At 40.7% G+C, this 18,980-nt stretch overlaps 1 protein-coding gene across 1 annotated transcript in view; it reads left to right on the top strand.

The window, feature by feature from the left end:
- The first annotated feature begins 3,718 nt into the window (after positions 1–3,718).
- The window catches only part of Rnf19a (ring finger protein 19A, RBR E3 ubiquitin protein ligase), a 44,905-nt gene continuing 29,643 nt past the window's right edge, over positions 3,719–18,980 (top strand). Inside the window, 1 exon segment of the mRNA XM_021631022.2 lies at positions 3,719–3,858. The gene's annotated coding sequence lies outside the window, so the exon portion shown is untranslated.

Raw genomic sequence — 18,980 nt, forward strand, 5'->3', positions numbered from 1 at the left:
CATGTGGAAAATTAGAGCTAAACACAGGGTAGGTGTGTAACTAAACATGTTTCACTTACACAGTGAGGACCAGTAAGGACTGGCAAAAGAAGCCATGCAGAGCAGAGGGGAAGGGATTGTTACAGCAGAGTGACACCTACCTACAAAGAAAATGAGGCTAGGGAAGAGATAGAAGAGAAGGAATACAGGAGGAGGAATTTGTGATACTATAAGTAATAATTAACTGAGGAAATTTTCACCTAGATTGTGATTCTAGTGAGGGGCTGGGAATAGCTGTGTGGCAGAAGAGTGCTAGAGGGTGTATGCTAAAAGGGTGTCTGGAGCCAGACAGCCTAGCTGGGCTAAATCTCAGCTTTGTTGCCACCAGCTATGTAACTGATCAAATGACTTACTCTCTTGAGCCTCAGACTCTCCTTTGTTAATTAGTTGTTAACATCAGCACCAATCTTTGGTGCCTTGTGATAATTAAATGTCTTAATGCTAATAAAACAGAGCAGGGTGTACTCACGTAGGATGTACCCAATAAGAAGTAGCTATTATTTAATCCCACTCTTCTCTCATCCCCCCCTTTTATTGCATTCCAGGCAGGCCTTACCAATTATACCCTAAGACAAATATGCAAACCATGCATTTCTGTTCCCACAGTCTCAACCTGCTTAGAACTATGGCTTCTCCACTGGATCGCTTCCACGGCGTTAGTCTTCCTGCTTCCTTTGGTCTGCCAGAGTCTGCACGTACCCAGTGATAGGTTTCAAATGCAAAACAGATGCTGTTTACTTTCATAAAACCCATTGATATATACCAATCATTTAGCATTCCTCTTGCCATATCCTTAAAGTGTTCAATAACCTGACTTCGTACTACCTACTTCTTCCATCATAACCCCTTTCCTCTAATTCTCAGTGCTTCAGCCTCTGTCTTGAACTTGACAAGTTTTCTTGCCAGGACTCTGCCCCTTCTGGTTATCAAGCATCCTCAAGCTCGAATTGACTTTAGTTTGAGAGAACAAAATAAAATTATTGGGCTTGATGCTTTTTATTCTGTTACTTTGTGTCTTAGTTATTTTCCTATTGCTATGATAACAAAATACCGTGACCCAAGGGAATTTATAAAACAAAGTATTATTTTCCTTCTAGTTTCTCTTGAGGATCTAATCAATTTTGGAAGGGTAGAGTGCATGATGGTAGAATAAAGGCATGGGGCAGTAATAGTTGATAACTCACATCTTGATCCCAACCACCAGGTAGACAGAGAACCCACCGGAGACAGTGGGAGGCTTTTGATCACCCCTCAATTTAGTAGGCACCAAAATACTTCTTGAACCAATGATGAACAAATTACAATGAAGAAATCAGAGTACAGCAAGAACAAGTAACTTTGCATTAATCCAAGGAGAAATGGTGAAGCTGTAGCTTCTAAGTCTAATGGTTCTAAGTCTTGAGTGTACACTGTATCATTTGAAGTTTAAAAAATACATGGCTACCCAGAACCATCTTCACTAGGGTGCAGCCTAAGCATCTGCATTCCTTTTGGAGGAGGTAGCCAAACTTGAAGTTATTGCCCTAAAAGGCAAAGGGCACACAGCACAGAGAACAGAGAGGTAGAGGGCATTGTAAACAGAACTTAGTGAAAGTGACCGAAGTAAGAGTGTCTGGAAAGAATCCTAGAATTCCTCCTTGGGCCTGGCTGAATTAAAGTTTTGTTTGTTTTAGATAAATCCCTGTCCCATCTCAAACAGCCTTGAGCTATAGGTTTGTCTTAATTAGGGTTTCTAATGCTGAGACAAAACATCATGACCAAAACCCAACTTAAGTAGGAAAGGGCTTAAGTTGGCTTACACTTCCATATCACTGTTGATCACTGAAAGAAGTTAGGACAGGAAAACAGGCAGGAACCTGTCCACAGGAGCAGATGCAGAGGCCATCATAGAGGGATGCTACTTACTGGCTTACCTCTCATGGCTCAGACTGCTTTTTTTTTTCTTTTTCATTTTAAAGATTTATTTATTTATCTGTATGTATGTCTGCACGTCAGAAGAAACTGAACTCAGGACTTCTGGAAGACCAGACAGCACTCTAACCACTGAGCCTTCTCTCCAGCCCCAGCCTGCTTTCTTAGAGAAACCAGGATCACTAGCCCAAGGATGAAACCTATCCACTATGGGCTAGGCTCTCCTTCAACAATCAGTAATTAAGAAAATACCCTACAGGCTTGCCTACAGCCCAGTCTTATGGAGGCATTTTCTTAATTGGGGATGCCTACTCTCAAACGATTTTAGCTTGTCTCAAATTGAAATAAAACTACCCAGCACAAGGTGCCTCCACAGGCACGTGGAGATGTAATTCAGATATAGCTCTTTCTTAGCAGATGCTTATTGGCCTAGTGAGTAATAGGAGATCCAATTTCTCGGAAGACAGGACAAAAAAAAAAAAGAAATTAATTTCTAGGAACTATGGTGACTAGAGCACAATGCTCTATATAGTATATACGTATATGTACTATATAGAGCACACACATATATATGTATATATGCTATACAGCGCGCGCGCGCACACACACACACACACACACACTGTTATTCTGCACAATTCTTTACTCAAACCCCCTTCCCAGCCATTACAACATCTACACTGGAAAGTTATTCCTGCACTATTCGTAGACTTAAAGTGTCCTGTAGATTACTGCATATCGAATGCAGCCTTTTGGGTAGCATTTAAGTGTACACATAATGGCTCTCAACTTACAATAAATGAAAATCATATCCATAGTTACTCCCTTTAAGATGTGTGATCAAAGATACTTAGCCCTAAACTGTCTAGCCTGTTTCTAACTGGGAAAATTTTACTGGATTACCAAAGATGCCAAGCGGGCTTTGAAGATGTATGGCTCCTTGGTTAATTCTCTTATTTAGGCACACTGAAATAAGGATCGAAAGGTGATCCTTATTTAGATTAAGTAACAGATGGTAGGTGGACATTTTGGAATCCATCATATCCATGTCTCAGTATTCTAAGGAAATAATCTAAATCCTCAGGAGAAATAAACTAGGAGAGGATGGGATTGAGACAGGAAAAGGATCTGTTTATTCAACTAAGAATCTATACCAAGTCTTGATTAAGTAGAAAATTCAAAGGGATTAAAAGATGGAGGAGAAGGAACATAGAGTCTGGATTAAAGTAGCTCTGAGTATATCAGATTGTTAAGGGCTGAGATATTTTCTCTGGGAACGAAGAATAGCAGAAAGCCGCTTCCACACCTCTTCTCTCCGTAGGGCTGCCAATAAAGCAGGTGAACACTGAGCGGAAAAAAGGGGGTGAAAACAGACTGCGAAACGTCCAGTAATGGCCAGGATGCGCTCGCCCTGCTGTCCCCACTTGGCACTGGAGGCAGATGCAGTGGGCGTTACCTGAAGGGCGTCGCCTGCCCCACTGCCCAGCGCGCTCCAAGGGAGCCAGCGGGAGGACAAACGGGAGCGAGCGCCCGCAGCGAGAGGCGAACGTCCCATAAGCTACCGCGGCGGGCCGAGGAGGGGGTGGTGGTGCGAGGCGTGACGTCAAGACGCAGGGCGCGCGCTGGGTGGGGCCGCGCCGGGTGGGGCAGGAGTGGGAAGAGGGGGCGGGGCCTGCGGGCGAGGCCGGGGAGAATGGCAATTGCAGCGCTGGTTTCCGGTTGCGACCGTCCGGCTGGAGTTACTGAGGGGAGCTCGGGAAAGCGGCCGCCCGCAGCCATTCCTCCGGCAGCTCTCGCCCTAGCCGAGAAGGTTCCGCGGCGGGGCTGAGGGGCCGTCCTGCGCTCTGTCTCCGCGGGATGGGCCTGCTCGCCCGCCGCCCCGCGCCGCCGCCGCCCTGAGGAGCTGAGGTACGGAGCCGGGCTCCTCCCCTGCGGATAGGGATGCCAGGCGTCGCACAGGCCTCTGTCTGGGACTGGGAGACCCGCGCGGCCGCCCCCGGGCCGGCCGCCCCACGGTGTCGTGACTGCCGCTGCGCTGTCCGGAGCTCTCCGGGGCCGCCGAGCGGGCGAGACCCGGGCCGCCGCCGCGCGGGGGCGGCGGGGGCGGAGCGCATTCCTGACGGGTGAAGTCGGCTCTAACGGGACGCTTTCCGGCCTTGCCGCACGCCCGGCGCCGCCGATTTCGCCCCCGAAGCCTCTTGCGGGGGCGGGGAGGGCGGCAGGGAGGTGCCCGCCTCCTTCGCGAGCGGACACACGCACACGCGCCCCTGCGCGAAAGCCGTGCAGCCTCGGGGTGAAGCGTGTGAACGGGGGTCTTCCGGGACTCCACCCCCTGGTTGTTCCCAGTCCTCACCCCGAGGGTGAAGCCACGACTTTCATTTGCCAATTTCCCGTCGACCTGGGGTTCCACTCTGCCGCTGCGCTTTTTCCATTTCCATTAATGGGTAGAAGTGGTTTAGGGTTCGTTAATCTTGAGAAAGGACAGCAAATAACAGAGGGAAGAGTGTGGCGAAGGCTGTATGTGGGAGAAAGGTTTAGTTTTTGCTCTTTGGAGATACATGACTGGTGCTTTGTGTAAGAATGTCGCAGAATGTTGTTAATGTTAGAAAGGACGGCCTTTAAATGCCGCTGAAATTTTCAAACCTAGAGGTTGGCTAGGAAGGTTGGTGTAAAATGATTGCAAACAGGAGCTATGAAAGCGGACCTTTCCTTGGCTGGAGTCTTCAAAATACTTTGATCTTTCCTCAATCTATTTGTGTGTGTGTATGTGTGTCTAAGAACCTGGCTGTCTTTTTATTTTAACCTGGATTGCTTGACCCATTTCATTGTATGTAGTGTGACGATATACTTGTCTTTTTTTTTTTTCCTTTTTCTTTTCGGTTTTGCTGTTAACCGGTCTTCGTGCACATCCTACTGCTTCTGTTTGTAATTCAAGTCATTTCCATATTTGCCTGCTTAAACTTTAACACGGAGCTGTCTGTATTGAATTATGATGTAAATATGTAGAAAATGGCGATGACCTTATTTTAGATGATCTTTACAGTTTCGTGGGAAAGGATTTAATGAATCTTGGGACTCGTTAAACCAAATTATGCAAAACAGAAAGCAAGCCCTTTTTTATGCTCTCTTTAAAAAATTCATGTGTGCAGTGTAAGCTTACATTTCATGTGACCATGGAAAATTTTTGATGTCATTGCAAGGGGTCTTTCTGAAGAAGAATGTACATGGCAGCTAACGTGAGTGTATTTTTTTATTATTATGTCGGGGTTCTGATTCGAGAACCCCGGTAAGGTTTTTTGTTTGTTTGTTTGTTTCGTTTTGTTTTTTAATTGCAAGATTAATTTAGAAGTTGCAACAGCCTATCCCTTACAGCTGCTTGAAATGTGTTGTCTTGGAGGTGCCTCGGTTGAACATTAGAATTAATATAAAGCATTGTTCAGTGTAGTGTTGCCTAGCAAATGTTAGAATTTAATTTTGAATATTTGTGGCAGTTGGTTGAATTTTTGGTGCCTCTTTTAATCTAGCAATGTGGGAGTACCATGTTATTTTTACTTAAGTGTTTTTGAAGAAACTAAAGCACCTGGTAGAAAGTAAATGGAGTTAACTTTCCATGTTCGAACACAGAGCAGCAGAGTAATATTTCTGTAGTTATGTATTCAGGAGATTGTTTTGTGTTTTGGAGACAGGGTTTCACTGTATAGGCTGGTTGGCCTGGAACTTGTGTATACCAGGCTAGCCTTGAACTCACTGAGTTCTTGCCTCTGATAGGGTTAAAAGCCTGTGCTCCTTGCCTAGCTTAGAATTCACCATTGCTCCTTAATGGGATATGTATGTATGCATAATTTTAGGCACACATCAGGGTGGGGGCCACTAGTGCATACCCTAGGCAAGGCTCTTAATGTCCCTGCTCCCTTTGAGGTAAGCTTTTAATTTTTGCTTTTTCTTCTTTCCTGTCTTTTGAAAGATCTTGCATTGTAAGTCTTGGGTTTTCCTAAACACTTAAGATATAGCAAAGAAATTCTTTAGTTTTTAGTCAGCCCTTACCACCTAATACATATATACATTCTCTAATCACGAGCCTCCCACATCTGTGTTAGTATCTTTTTGTAATTTAGCTACTCTACAGATTGAGTTGGGAGCGTTGTTAGACACTAACCTGGGCAATTTAGCGAGACCCCATGGAAAACAACAACAGTAACTCCAGGAATCCCAGTCATCACAGTCCACATTATCTGGAAGGCACTGACAATTGGGAAACGTAGTTTCCTGAGGTTTCTAAGAAGACAAAGTATTTGTGATACCTTGTAAACATCCTTAGTGAAGTGCTTGGCACAGAGTAAGCTAGAGATAAATTTGGGTACCATTATGTCAGAGTTACTCATGTCTTACCTTGTGTGTTCAGGAAGTACAAAGTTTTATAGAACTGTTGCTTGTCTTCCCAATAATTCAGTATGTGACAGTTGTCAAATGCAGGCAGATTCTTATTAAGCTTGTGCGCTTTTATCAATTTTTATAGTTGAGGTTTAGCTAAAAAACTTGGGCACCTTCAACCAATAGCCAAACTAAGTTGAATTTCTGAATTAATACTTGATGGCATATTACATTCCATTTATCCAGCTAGTTCTTCAGGATAAAGTAATAGCCTGTTTGAAAAAAACCCATGCTCATAGAGGAAACACACCGACTAAAAAAGTGAATTTTCCATACCTAGGCAGTTTTCGTCCTCCAAATAGGAATAATTTTTCTTGTTTTTTTAAGTCACCATGCCAGTTGGTTGTTAACTGACAGATGGTGCACAGTGTTGAACCAGTTTCTTGAGTAAGCGTACCTGTGCAGCTAAAAAGTGAAGGGAGCACTCACTGCCTAGTAATCTGTGCTTCAGATGCTGGTAGACTTCAACCAAAAAAGGCATTGAATAGTTTTAGGTGTTTAAACCATTGTTTCTCTGTAATTGTCCATATGTCAGTAATACTTGGTATATGAGAGTGAAAAACAAACGCCTTTTTTGTAAAAGTGTGTCTTTCAAATATATATTATATTGTTTTTATTGTTATTACTGAAGACTATTTTTGTGTGTTGGAATATGTATGTATGTGTGTTGTCTGCACATTAAGTCTGTGTAGGATGTGTGTAGTTTCTGTGGAGCCCAGAAGGGGGACATTAGATTCCCTTGGAACTGGAGTTACAGTGGTGGTTAGCCCTTTTTAGAAGCTCTGTTTGGAAAGGTTTTGCTATGTGAAGGTCTCAATAGGAGAGAACTAGTGAGTTGTTTGAGCTTAGAAGATAAATTTGTACACTGAATTTTGAAGCACAGTTTAGGCCAGAAATAACTTTGTTTAATTTAAGCCTAAAAGAAACTTCAGAACTGTATCTTTACTTAACAAAACTAAAACTGTCTCTTAAAATATGTACCCTATTTTTATTTTGCCTCACTCTAGTGGCCTCTAAGAGTGAAATAGTTCTTGTTATATGTGAATGGCTGGCATGTTGACACTTGAACTTCTCAAATTGAATCATAAGGAACAAACTAATTAGAGAGGACCAAGAAGCCAGGGCAGGTTATTAGGAAACTGATAACATTAGCAGAGGTAGGTAGATCTCTGTGAGTTCTAAGCCAGCCTGGTTCAGGCCATTCGGAGCTACATAGTGAGATCCTATCTCCAATCTAAAACAAAACAAACAAAAGCTTCTGGGTGAATATTATGTAATACTAAAAACTATTGTATCACAAGGCAAGTTTTCATTAGTGTGGAATTACATATTTATATTTGATATTTCTAAATCAAGCCTTGTTATTTGTACCACAAAGGTTGCAATTATTGTATTACTATTTCTATGCATGATCACACATGAAAATGTAGGTAAGCTCTGTGGTGGCAGGGTTATTTGTTCATGCTGAAGATCTTAGCACTTATAATCAACTTGCCACAGTGTGCATTGAAACAATTTTAGATTGAATAAAATACCACAGTGTGAGATCATGCTTTCATGTACTTCTCTCTGTTCTCTTCTGTCCCTCTCCTTTCTCATCACCCAGGCTTTGTGAATTCCTGATCCTTCTCTTAAGTGCTGTGAGTATAAACTATGGTTACATGGTGCTGGGAATCAAAACTCCGTACCTTGTGCATTTCAGGAAAGCACGTTACTAACCAAGCTATGTTCCTACCCAAGACAGCTATTTTAATAGAAATACAGTGTATGCCACAATTGTAATTTAAGATTTTCTAGTGTTATATTAAGTAGAAGAAATAACATGAAACTAACTTTTGTAATAAATTTTAGTTAGCCCAATACACCCACATGATATTTCAACATTTAATAGGTTGAGTGATTAATTAGTGTTAATGATTAAGCATTCATGAGTATTTTGTATGGCATGTTCCTTCCTGCAGAGATTCTTTATATTTTTTTATTGTCATCTTAATAGTTTATTTTTTTTTAACCTTTTGAAGCCATGTACAGAATTTTCACTTGATATTGCAGGATTGAGTTGGATTGGCACCTGCACTGAGCTCGGTGGTGCACCCCTGTAATCCCAGCTCTCTGGGAGGCAGAGAGCTGGGATTTGGAGGCCAGCCTGCTCTACAAGAGAGTCCAGGACAACCTAAGGCTAAACAGAGAAACCCTGTCTTGAAAAACAAACAAACAAACAAAACAAAACAAAAAAAAGAAAGGTACCTGGCTTCTGTTCTGCCTCATTTTCTTTCGCTGTCTGTAAAATGAGGGAGTGTACTGTCCTTTATGGCACTGGATTAGGATAAATTAATTAGGTGTGTGCAACACTAGCTACTCAGGCAAGACTTTGCAGAAAAGTTCTTTTGTTAGTAGTACCTTGTCCTCCTATACCTAGCTTGGTACAAAATAGAAGACATCCCAACGTGATGGAGTGTCATCTCTAAACCGCCTCTCCCCCTTGTTTGGAATTCATTACAGTGATGCCCAAATTGTCACAAAATCCCCTTATGAGGGGAAACTGGGAATTATAGAAGACATGGAAGAGGAGGCGGCAGTGTGACTAGGGGTCCTGAGATTGTACAGCCAAAAACAGAAGCTGGAAGAGGCATAGAGTTGATTGTTCCCAAGAGCTGCAGAGGGAACACAGCCCTGCCTCTAATCTCAGAATTGAGAAAGTAAATTCCTGTTGTAAGCAGCACTGCTTTGTGGTGATTTGACAGCACCCACAGTAAACTAATATGTATGTAATCAAAGTCTTCAATAAACCAAAGGTTTGTTATATATCATGCTTATCAGGTACTAGACATTCTAATCCTTTCATACAAGAAGTGTGTTAATACCCTCCAGCCTCAGCAGGTTCAGAAATAGATTCTGTTGCTTTTGCTCCTATTGTTTCTTCCCTTTTTCCCATCGTGTTCCCTTTCTGCCCTTCACTTTTAAGGTCTAGTTGGTATTTGGGGAAGGGCTGAGTAAACTGCTGACAGTGCTAAGCTAACAGGTTCTACCTTCTTAAACTGTGGTCTCTAAAAGATCGGTCTGCCACCGTTCTCTTGTACTGAATCCTCATCACTCCTGTTGAAATGCCACAGGACTTTCCTACCTTCCTATATTTACTCCTTTGGTGATTCCATCCATGCTCTTGATTTTACACATCATCTCTATAGAAACTCCCAAATTATATTTCTAGGCCTGCTTCTACTTCTTTACCGCGGCATGTTTCCACCTAAGAAGTCTATGCTAATGATTTGTCCCTTTCTTCCATATTTCCTCCATATTTCCTCCATATGTTGGGAAGGTATTTGTTCCATTTTTAAAAATAGATCAGTAGAGTTAGGATGTTTAGCTTAGCTATATAACTGTAAGAAGACTGAAAACTACTTTCAAGAAATTTATGCATTTAAGTAATGTATTCCACATTTTCAAGTGCCTGGCTATACTGGTGAGGAAAGCCATTTCAGGCTGGAGAGATAGCTCAGGGGTCAGGGTAAGAGCACTAATTGCTCTTCCAAAGGACCTGAGTTTGGTACCCAGCACTCACATCAAATAGTTCACAACTGATGTAGTTTCAGGAGATTCAACATCCTTTTAAGAATCTGAGGACACATATTGGGTGGAAACTATAGCATATTTAAGGAGGTAAAAGAGAAGGTAGATAGACGAAATGAGCTTAGCTATTGGCCACTTGGACAAACAAGTTGTCAAACATGTAATTACAATTCCATAAGGAGAGAGAAGTGAAAATTATTGTTAAGAGTTAAAAACATGAGACCTAACAGACTAGGATCAGAAGGAAGGAAAAGAAGACCTCCCCTCGACCAGTGGACTTGGGGGGGCATTCGTGGAGAAGGAGGAGGAAGGAAGGGATTGGGAGGGGTGGAGGGAGGGAACTACAGGGGGGACACAAAGTAAATAAAGTGTAATTAATAAAATTTAAAAAATAAATTTTTTCTTAATCTGTTTGAATTAACTAAAAATCCAAGAAGTTCACTGAATCACAAACAGAATTAATACAAAGAACACAGACTTAGACACATTACAGTTTATTCATTTTGTATCCCTCCCATACTTCCTCCCCTCCCAATCCCACCCTCCCTCTTCTCCACCTGTGTCCCTCTCCCATTCCACTGAAAAGGGAAGTCTTCCTCCCCTTCCCTCTGATCCTAGTCTATCAGGTCTCATCAGGAGTGGCCTGGTAAGGCTGTTCCCCCCTCAAGGGGAGGTGATCAAAGAGCAGGCCAATTAGTTCCTGTCAGAGACAGTCCCTGTCCCCATTATTATGGAACCCACTTGGATACCCAACTGCCATAAGCTACCTCTATGCAAAGGTTCCAGGCCATCTCCTTGAGTGGTTCTTGGCTGAAGTATCAGTTTCAGAAAAGACCCCTATGCCCAGAGTTTTTGGTTCTGTTGCTGTCCTTGTGGAACTCCTGTCCTCTCCAGGTCTTACTATCTCTTCTTTGATAGGATTCCCTGTACTCTGCACAAAGTTTGGCTATGAGTCTCAGCATCCGCCTTGTTACCCTGCAGGTTAGAGCCTTTTCAGAAGCCTTAGTGGTAGGCTCCTGTCCTGTTGCCTGTTTTCTCCCTCCTCCAATGTCCATCCTCTTTGCCTTTCTGAATGGGGATTGAGCATCTTAGCCAGAGTCCTCCTTCCTGATTAGCTTCCTTAGGTGTACATATTTTAGTATGTTTATCCTATATTATATGTCTAGTATCCACTTATAAGTGAGTATATACCCTGTTTGTCTTTCTGCTTCTGGGATACCACACTCAGGATGATCTTTTCCAGTTCCCACCATATACCTGCAAATTTCATGATTTCCTTGTTTTTTATTGCTGAGTAATATTCCATTGTGTAGATGTACCGCAATTTCTGTATCCATTCCTTAGTTGAGGGGCATCTGTGTTGTTTCCAGCTTCTGGCTATTACAAATAAAGCTGCTACAAACATGGTTGAGCAGATGTCCTTGTTGTGTACTTGAGCATCTTTTGGATATTTGCCTAGGAGTGATATAGCTGGATCTTGAGGAAGCACTATTCCTAATTGTCTGAGAAAGTGGTTGTACAAGTTTGCATTCCCACCAGCAATGGAGGAGGGTTCCCCTTTCTCCACATCTTCTCCATCGTAATCAAACTACTTGTGATTCTTAATCATTATTGTCAATTTTATTGGATTTGCAGTCATGGAAACATCTTTGGATATGTGTAATGGTGTTCTTAGAAAAGGTTTAACTGGAAGAAGATCTATCTGGAATGTGGGCAGCATCATGAGGAAAAATTCAGTTGAGCACTGGCATTTTGCTAACTAGATGCAGTATAACCCATATTTACATTTGAGTGAGGGTGTGTGGGTGTGCGCATTCGCCAGAGAGTAAGACCAACTACCGTACTCCTTGCAATGATGAACTATATTCTTGAACTATGAACCCAAAATAAACCCTTTCCTAAGTTGCTTTTTTGGTTGAGTGTTTTAAAACAGCAGCAAGAAAAGAAACCAACACAGTGCTTAATACCATGTATATAAATTAATGCAACCAAAACAAAAAGAAAATCACATTGCCTATAGAGGAAATTAATGAAAACAGCTTACTGCTGTGAGAGCTGCCCATCAAGAAGTACTGAAGAAGGGTCTGAGGCTGTAGTAACATGATACCAGATCCATATTTGGGATGGACCTGATCCACATGAAGAAATAGGCTCCATCCTTACATTTTTTTAGAAGGGGTTGTGTGGTGGGCATGAATGGGTCAAAGAACAGCATGCAGAATTCAATTGCAGACTTGATGGCAAGTACCTTTACTTTTTGAGCCATTTCATTGGCCCCTCTGAAAAAGTTTTGTAAACATAAAAGTGGTATAATTAAATTTATAAAGGAGCTTCATAAATGTGACAGTTAAAATCTTAATTTCTATTTTTCAAAACATCAAAATTGAAAATCACATATTTGGATAAGGTAGATATTGGAAGTTTTCGACCAAAAGGAAACAGTATTTCATTATAAAAATGGAAGAAATGAACAGGTAAAGTATGGGTATATGTAAACACATTTTTAAGTTACTTAATAATAAAAAAAAATTGAAGTTGGTAGTTTTTGCTACTCAAAATAACTGTTGCTGTAAGAAAAGATGTTGGTAAAAATTGAGGGAAATAAACACCAGTAACAAAATGTGTTAGTAGTCCACTTCAGGTGCTTATTTTAGAAGTCCATATCATTTAGAAGACAGTAGGGGATTCATGTAACAAGGCGTGGCTAATGAGTTCACTGTGGGTTGAATGGAGGAGATTTCATAATTAGTGTTATTTGGAAGTTTGAGCTTTTGCTTATAGTACAATTTCTGAATGAAACCAAAATTTAGGGAAAAATAAACTTTAGAAGTAGCATAAGACTATAAAAAATTTATTTATTTGTAATTATATTTTTCAGTGCCTGAGGACCAGAAACAAGTAGCTCTGAGGCCTCAATCAAGTAGTTTGAGGCCAGCCTGGCCTGCATAGCAAGTTCCAGGCCATCCAGGACTACGCACTAAGACCCTACCTCCCACCCTCCCCCAAAAAAGATGCATTAAATTACATTTGTTTACTTACTCTTTGATGGGTGGGTGCTTGTGCAATGTCTCTAAGTGGGTGTTCTCTCCGTCCACTGTGCGGGTTGCAGGGACTGAGCCGAGGTTGTCAGCCTTGGTGGCTGACTCGCTGAGCTATCACCAGTTTATGAATTTCAAAAGTGTAATCTTGAAATGAGTAAGCCTTTTCTAAGTGGGGAAGAAAAGGTCATAAAGACAAAGATGTGAATTGTAAAAATTCTAAATTGGAGAATTGCTGTACAATCGAATCTAATTTTTTAAAAGATAATGTGTACACACACATCTCTACATATATGTATGTATATATTTAAAAAAAACTAGGTTTTCATATTGGAAGGGAAAGTCCTCCATGAATTTCCTCTTGAAGTATTTTAGTCTGCAAACTTTTTGTTTGGGTGTATACTTGGAAGCAAGGGATGAACTCACCAGCATAGTGTGCTTTTTTTAAACTTTGATTCCTGGGGAATGAACTCAATAACAGCCTGCTCCCTAGCCCTGGTCTGCAGACCTTTTTTTTTTTAAACCTAGGCTTCCTCATTTCCCAATTATCCTCTAATGAATTATAAAGTCATTTAGGTAGACGATTAGGAGGTATTTATTAATAGGATACCTTTAATCTGTAATTCTTAAAATCTTACGATATTAATACTTAACATATTTAACACATTTTATTGTATCCCATAGCACTTGTGTGATAAAAATGGTTTTTACAGTTTAACACTGAACCAGTGAGACATAGCTTATCTTACATTTCACTTCAGCTAATATGCCAGGTTTCATTAGATGCTTTATCCTTGTAACTTCTGTTTAGAGTTATTCATGTCCATATTTGTAATGGTGATCACACTAAAAATGGCTGAGATCTTAACTCCCAGTTCTCTATGGACGTTGGGTATTTTCTGTTACCATCCCCAGCACACCCTCCAGGCCCCACTAAGCCACCCAGGCGGCAGAGGCTGTTAGATTTTCTAGGTCAACCTAGTGAGTCCCAGGACAGCCAGAACTACATAATAGAAAGACCCTGCCCCCAAAAAAGTTGTTTTATTTTTATTTTATGTAAATGAGTGTTTTTCTACACTATTAATGTATGCCTTTGACCAGTGGAGGTTGGAAGACATATCCCATGGACCTGGAGTTATCCTGAGCTATCATTTAGATGCTCAGTACTGAACTCAAGTCCTCGGCAAGAGCAGCAAGTACTGTTGAATGCTGAGCCATTGTTCCAGCCCCCAAAACCACTTCTCTGCCTTGCTTTCTGATTCAGGAAGTTAAACTAAGAGTTGCCTCAGTTGTCCTCTTTCAGTGGAGTTTATTGGATCCAGTGGAGAAGAAAGGGGGTACTCCTTTGAGTGCGGTTGGGTATCACCTTCCTTTGTGCCTCTGCTGGGGAATGGCAATAGCTTTATCTTTGTTGGGTGTTCATATTTAATCCTATCCTCCACTTTATTTGTTTGTTTTCTAGACAGGGTTTCTCTGTGTGTGACTCTTGAGGACCAGGGTGACCTTGAACTCAGAGATCCACCTGCCCCTGCTTCCTGAATGCTTGGATTAAAGGCGTGTGCCCCCACTGCCCAACTCCATCCTAAGTACACTTTCTAAGTACACCCTTTAGTTACCTCTTTGAGAATGTTTTTTTTTCTCTATTCCTTCTATATGCATCTATGTTTTGCCTATATGAATGTCTTTGTGATGGCGTTGGATCCCCTGGAACTGGAGTTACAGTTGTAAGCTGCTGTGTGGGTACAGGGAATTGAACCTGGTTTCTCTACAAGTGGTCAGTGTTTTGAACTGCTGAGTCATCTCTCCAGTACTGGCTTTTGGACTGTGACTGATGATTTTCTTAAATCTCTGTAGATTCTTTGTGTTCTAAACATTTTTATTTAAGTATTGTAAATGTTGGTTAGGTGTTTCAGCTAGACTGTTCAGCTGAACTGTTTAACTTCTGTAATTTTTACGAAGTATAAGAAAACAATTTCAAGTTGTGTCAAAACAAACCTAATCAGAGGCAAGAGATGGCTCAGAGATGAAGAGACATTCGTTGTTTTTCCAGAGGGCTCCATTTCATTTCCCAGCTCTAGGGTGTGTTGTAGCCTTCTTAGCCTCAAACATACACAAACACAAGTTTGGATGGATGGCATGCACACACACACAGACACACACACACAGAGAGACAGACAGACATGAGTAAATCTTAAGAACAACAAAGATCAACACTTTTATTAGGACATGTGGCTTTTATACATATGCAGACACCTTTGTTTTGGGCCATTTCATTTCTTCTTTTCTTTTTGTTTTGAAAGGAGAAATGTAGCCCGGGCTTCCCTGGAACTCACTGTATAGATCAGATGGTTCATTGTGATCCATCTATCTCAGCCTCAGTGTGCCACCTCTGTGGACTCCATTTCATTTTTTAGTTCCACACATTCCTCAAGAGATAGATGAAAGACTCTAGGAGAGGGAGTGTAAGCACTGCACTAGAGGTTAGAAAAGCAGTCTAACCTTCTCCTGGTTGAAACATATTAAATCAGGAGTCAGGAGGCACTACGGTTCCTTTGCTACCAGTAAAGCTAATTCTTTAGCCTGTTTTTTTTTTTTAAGGTGGTGAAAGTATATACAGCAATTGACAGTCTTAGTTTGTTAGAATTGTGCTAGATGGGAAAAGAAAAGACATTTCTCACTATTTCATTAGCAGGTAACTAGAGTACCTTGTAACACTAATGTTTGAGAAGTGATACTTTTATGATATTAGACACTTGATTGAAAGCACATAGTATGGGGACTACTATATTTCACTCTGTCTCAGTAACCAGGCTCTTCTAGTATCATTAATTACATATCCATACTTTCCTTCTTAGCAAAAGGATCTCACTAAGTAGGTAGGGATTAATATGTAATGGAGGTTGCACACATTAGGATTTTTCCAGAGAAACAGATGTTACAGATAAACAGTAAGTTGGTTTTTTTGGTTTTGTTTTGTTGTTGTTGTTTTTAGGAGAAAGTTATGTTATGAAGACAGAAACATAGACTCTGATCTAGTGTTCAACTAGAGGTTGAAGAAACTGCTTTAGTTTCCAAATGTTTGAGAAGCAGAGGAACCAGTACTATAATGTTCTGGTCTGAGTTCAAAAGGCTTGGGAACCAGGAAATCTCATGTGCAAGAGTGGGAGAAAGGTAGATATACTAGCTCACGCAGAGGGCAAAACTTTTCTCATTTTCTCTATCCAGGCCCACTGTCTAGTGGATTAGTTGGTGCTCATACATATTGGCTGGGTGATCTTCTGTACCCAGTTTGCTGATTTAGATCCTGCTTTGTTGTGTACCAACCTAAGTTCCTTCTCCCATTGCTGCTTTTCTTCATGTTATCAATATTTTGTAGCTTAACAAATCAGTTGGGAATCTTTCTGTGCTCTTTATCACTTGTTCTTATTCTAAAATGGTTATTTGCTGTACAGTGCAAGCATCTGGGAGTGGGAGAGGTTGAGAGAAAATTAAATAATAAAAATATCAGATTTCATAGAAAGGTATACTAAGAAGGATGTCTTAGTAATGCTGGCCACTTACAATGAAGGAAGGTGGGTTAGGATATCCAGCAGCAACCCAGAGAACAAAGAAAATTCCTTACTTTTCCACATTTTGGGGGTAGGAGTCTCTGAATTTAGAGGGAGAAGTCTCTTAGTAGTTTATGAAGGTACTAGATAGGATAGGATATAAGGCTCTAATTTAAGAAGCTATTTCTATTGTCCCCCTCTATTTTGGCGCTGTTACATTTTAGGAATTTAGTAGTTCAGGGAAGGCACCAGATAGGGAATGTATGGCTAATCCCCTCTGCCAGGGCAGCATCTAGGACCTGATGAGGTATGTGTGTATACATGGAGTGTGCATGTACATGTGTGAAAGTTCACGTGTGCCATATATGCACTCTGCCTTATTCCCTTGAGACACACAGGGTCTGCAACTGAACCTGGTGCTTACCATTTTTAGCTAGGCTGGAGGCCAGCAAGTCTCAGCAATCCTGTCTCTACTTCTCCCTTACTCCAGTTTTGGGATTATAGGTCAAGTGGCCACACCTAGCTTCCTAGACAGAAATCTACAGTCAGGTCCATGTGCTTATGTAGAAAGTGCTCTTACCCAGTGAGCCCTCTCCCTAGTAAAGCAGGCTCACATACTAAAGGCATGGCAACATCCTAGGATCCTATTTAGTGTATTCTATAGTAATCCAGTGGACCTTACATTAGTCTTTGTAAACCATGTTTGAAGTAATTGGAATATATGTAAAGTTTTATATATTTATGTATATATATCTATTGTGTGCCTAGATCTGATAATGAAAAATGTTTATAGCTAAAATTTGTGACTTGCAAAGCATTTGGAAGAGAAAAAAAAATGTGCTGCCTGTGCTCTTGTTTCTGGGGTGGTATGATGAAACATTGACAATATCTTCTGAATTTGCTGTTACATAGATCTCTTCTTAATCTTGATCATATGCTTGCAAGATGGTTCAGTTTTTTTAAGTGAATTCTGTATTAAGCTGTCATTTGCTAAAATTTCTCAAAGATCCACCTCTATGTTTTGTGAAAATTGAGATATTTTAAGACAAAGTAACAGGCAAAGTTATGAATAAAGGATTATAATTGGTGTAGAGGTAATATGTTTCTTTAGATCACTAAAGTCCATATGGGAAGTATGCATATCTTATTAATAGTAATATTCTGTGTTTTGCACATGGAGGGCAAGATTTTAGCAGTGAGATTCCACCAAAATTCTTATAACAGATAATTCCCTTGGAACATTTCTAAAAAGGGTATTCATTAAATTGTGTGGATTTTAAAAAATAAGTCTTGAGACTGGAGAGTTAGCTCAGCAATTAAGAATACTTACTATTCTTCTAAAAGACTTAAATTCCCAGCACCCAGCACACAGAGCTTGTGACTTAGGCTCCAAGGACTCTGGTGCCCCCTTTTGGCCTCCATGCATACAGATGCATATAATATAGCACTATGAACAGTTATACAAACACATACCTTATAAAAAAAATAAGAGCAACATATGGCAACATGTACTTTTAATTCAGCTTTTGGGAAGCAGAGGCAGGAGAGAAAGAGAGAGAGAGAGAGAGCGCTCAAGGACAGTCTAGTCTGCATAGTGAGTTCTAGGCCAACTAGGACTACACAGGGAGACCTTGTCTCAAATAACCAGCCTGCTGGTGGTGGCAGCACATGCCTTTAATTCCAGCATTCCATAAGCAGAGACAGGTGGATCTCTGAGTTCAAGGCCACCCTGGTCTATAGAGTGAGTTCCAGGACAGGCAGAACTACACATAGAAACCCCAGAACAAAACAAACACAAACACCACACAAAAATAAATAAATAAATAAATAAATAAATAAATAAATAGCTAGCTAGATAGATAAATCGATTTTAGGAAAAATAAGTCTTACTGCCTGTATAACATAATGAGAAACAGAGAACATGGTTTCAGTTAGGGGCCAGGGCAGAAGGCAACCTATAGGAATTTATTTTTAAGTGAGGGTATTTAACAAAGAGCCTTTAGTATTAATGGTTGTTCAATGGAGTGTGCAGCCAATTGTGGAGGAACATTTTAAATTTGAGAGAGAAAGTGAATACCAAAGTTGTATTCATGTCTTTCCGTAGCTTATATGTAAAATGTAGTTTGTTCGTTTACATGCCAGTTGGATACTTAAATGTTATTTTCTAGTTTTACATGGAGATTTTGTTTTGCTTTTTTCTCCCTTTTACCAACTGTACAACAATAGATGGATTTATTTGCAGTATGTATTCTTGCTTCATTTGAACTTTATATGTAGGGTCTCTGGCTTAAGAATATTTCTATTTAATGAATAATGCTAAATTGGCTTGTCCCACATTATGCTTAGATTCTTCTAGCTAGACATGAAGTGATTCTTTTACTATTAACACGCAGCCTTTTACAATTGCTATTGCTATCTAATATGACCACGAATGCTATCTAAT

Source organism: Meriones unguiculatus, chromosome 1 (genome assembly GCF_030254825.1).
Source record: "Meriones unguiculatus strain TT.TT164.6M chromosome 1, Bangor_MerUng_6.1, whole genome shotgun sequence".
NCBI classification, from domain to species: domain Eukaryota; kingdom Metazoa; phylum Chordata; class Mammalia; order Rodentia; family Muridae; genus Meriones; species Meriones unguiculatus.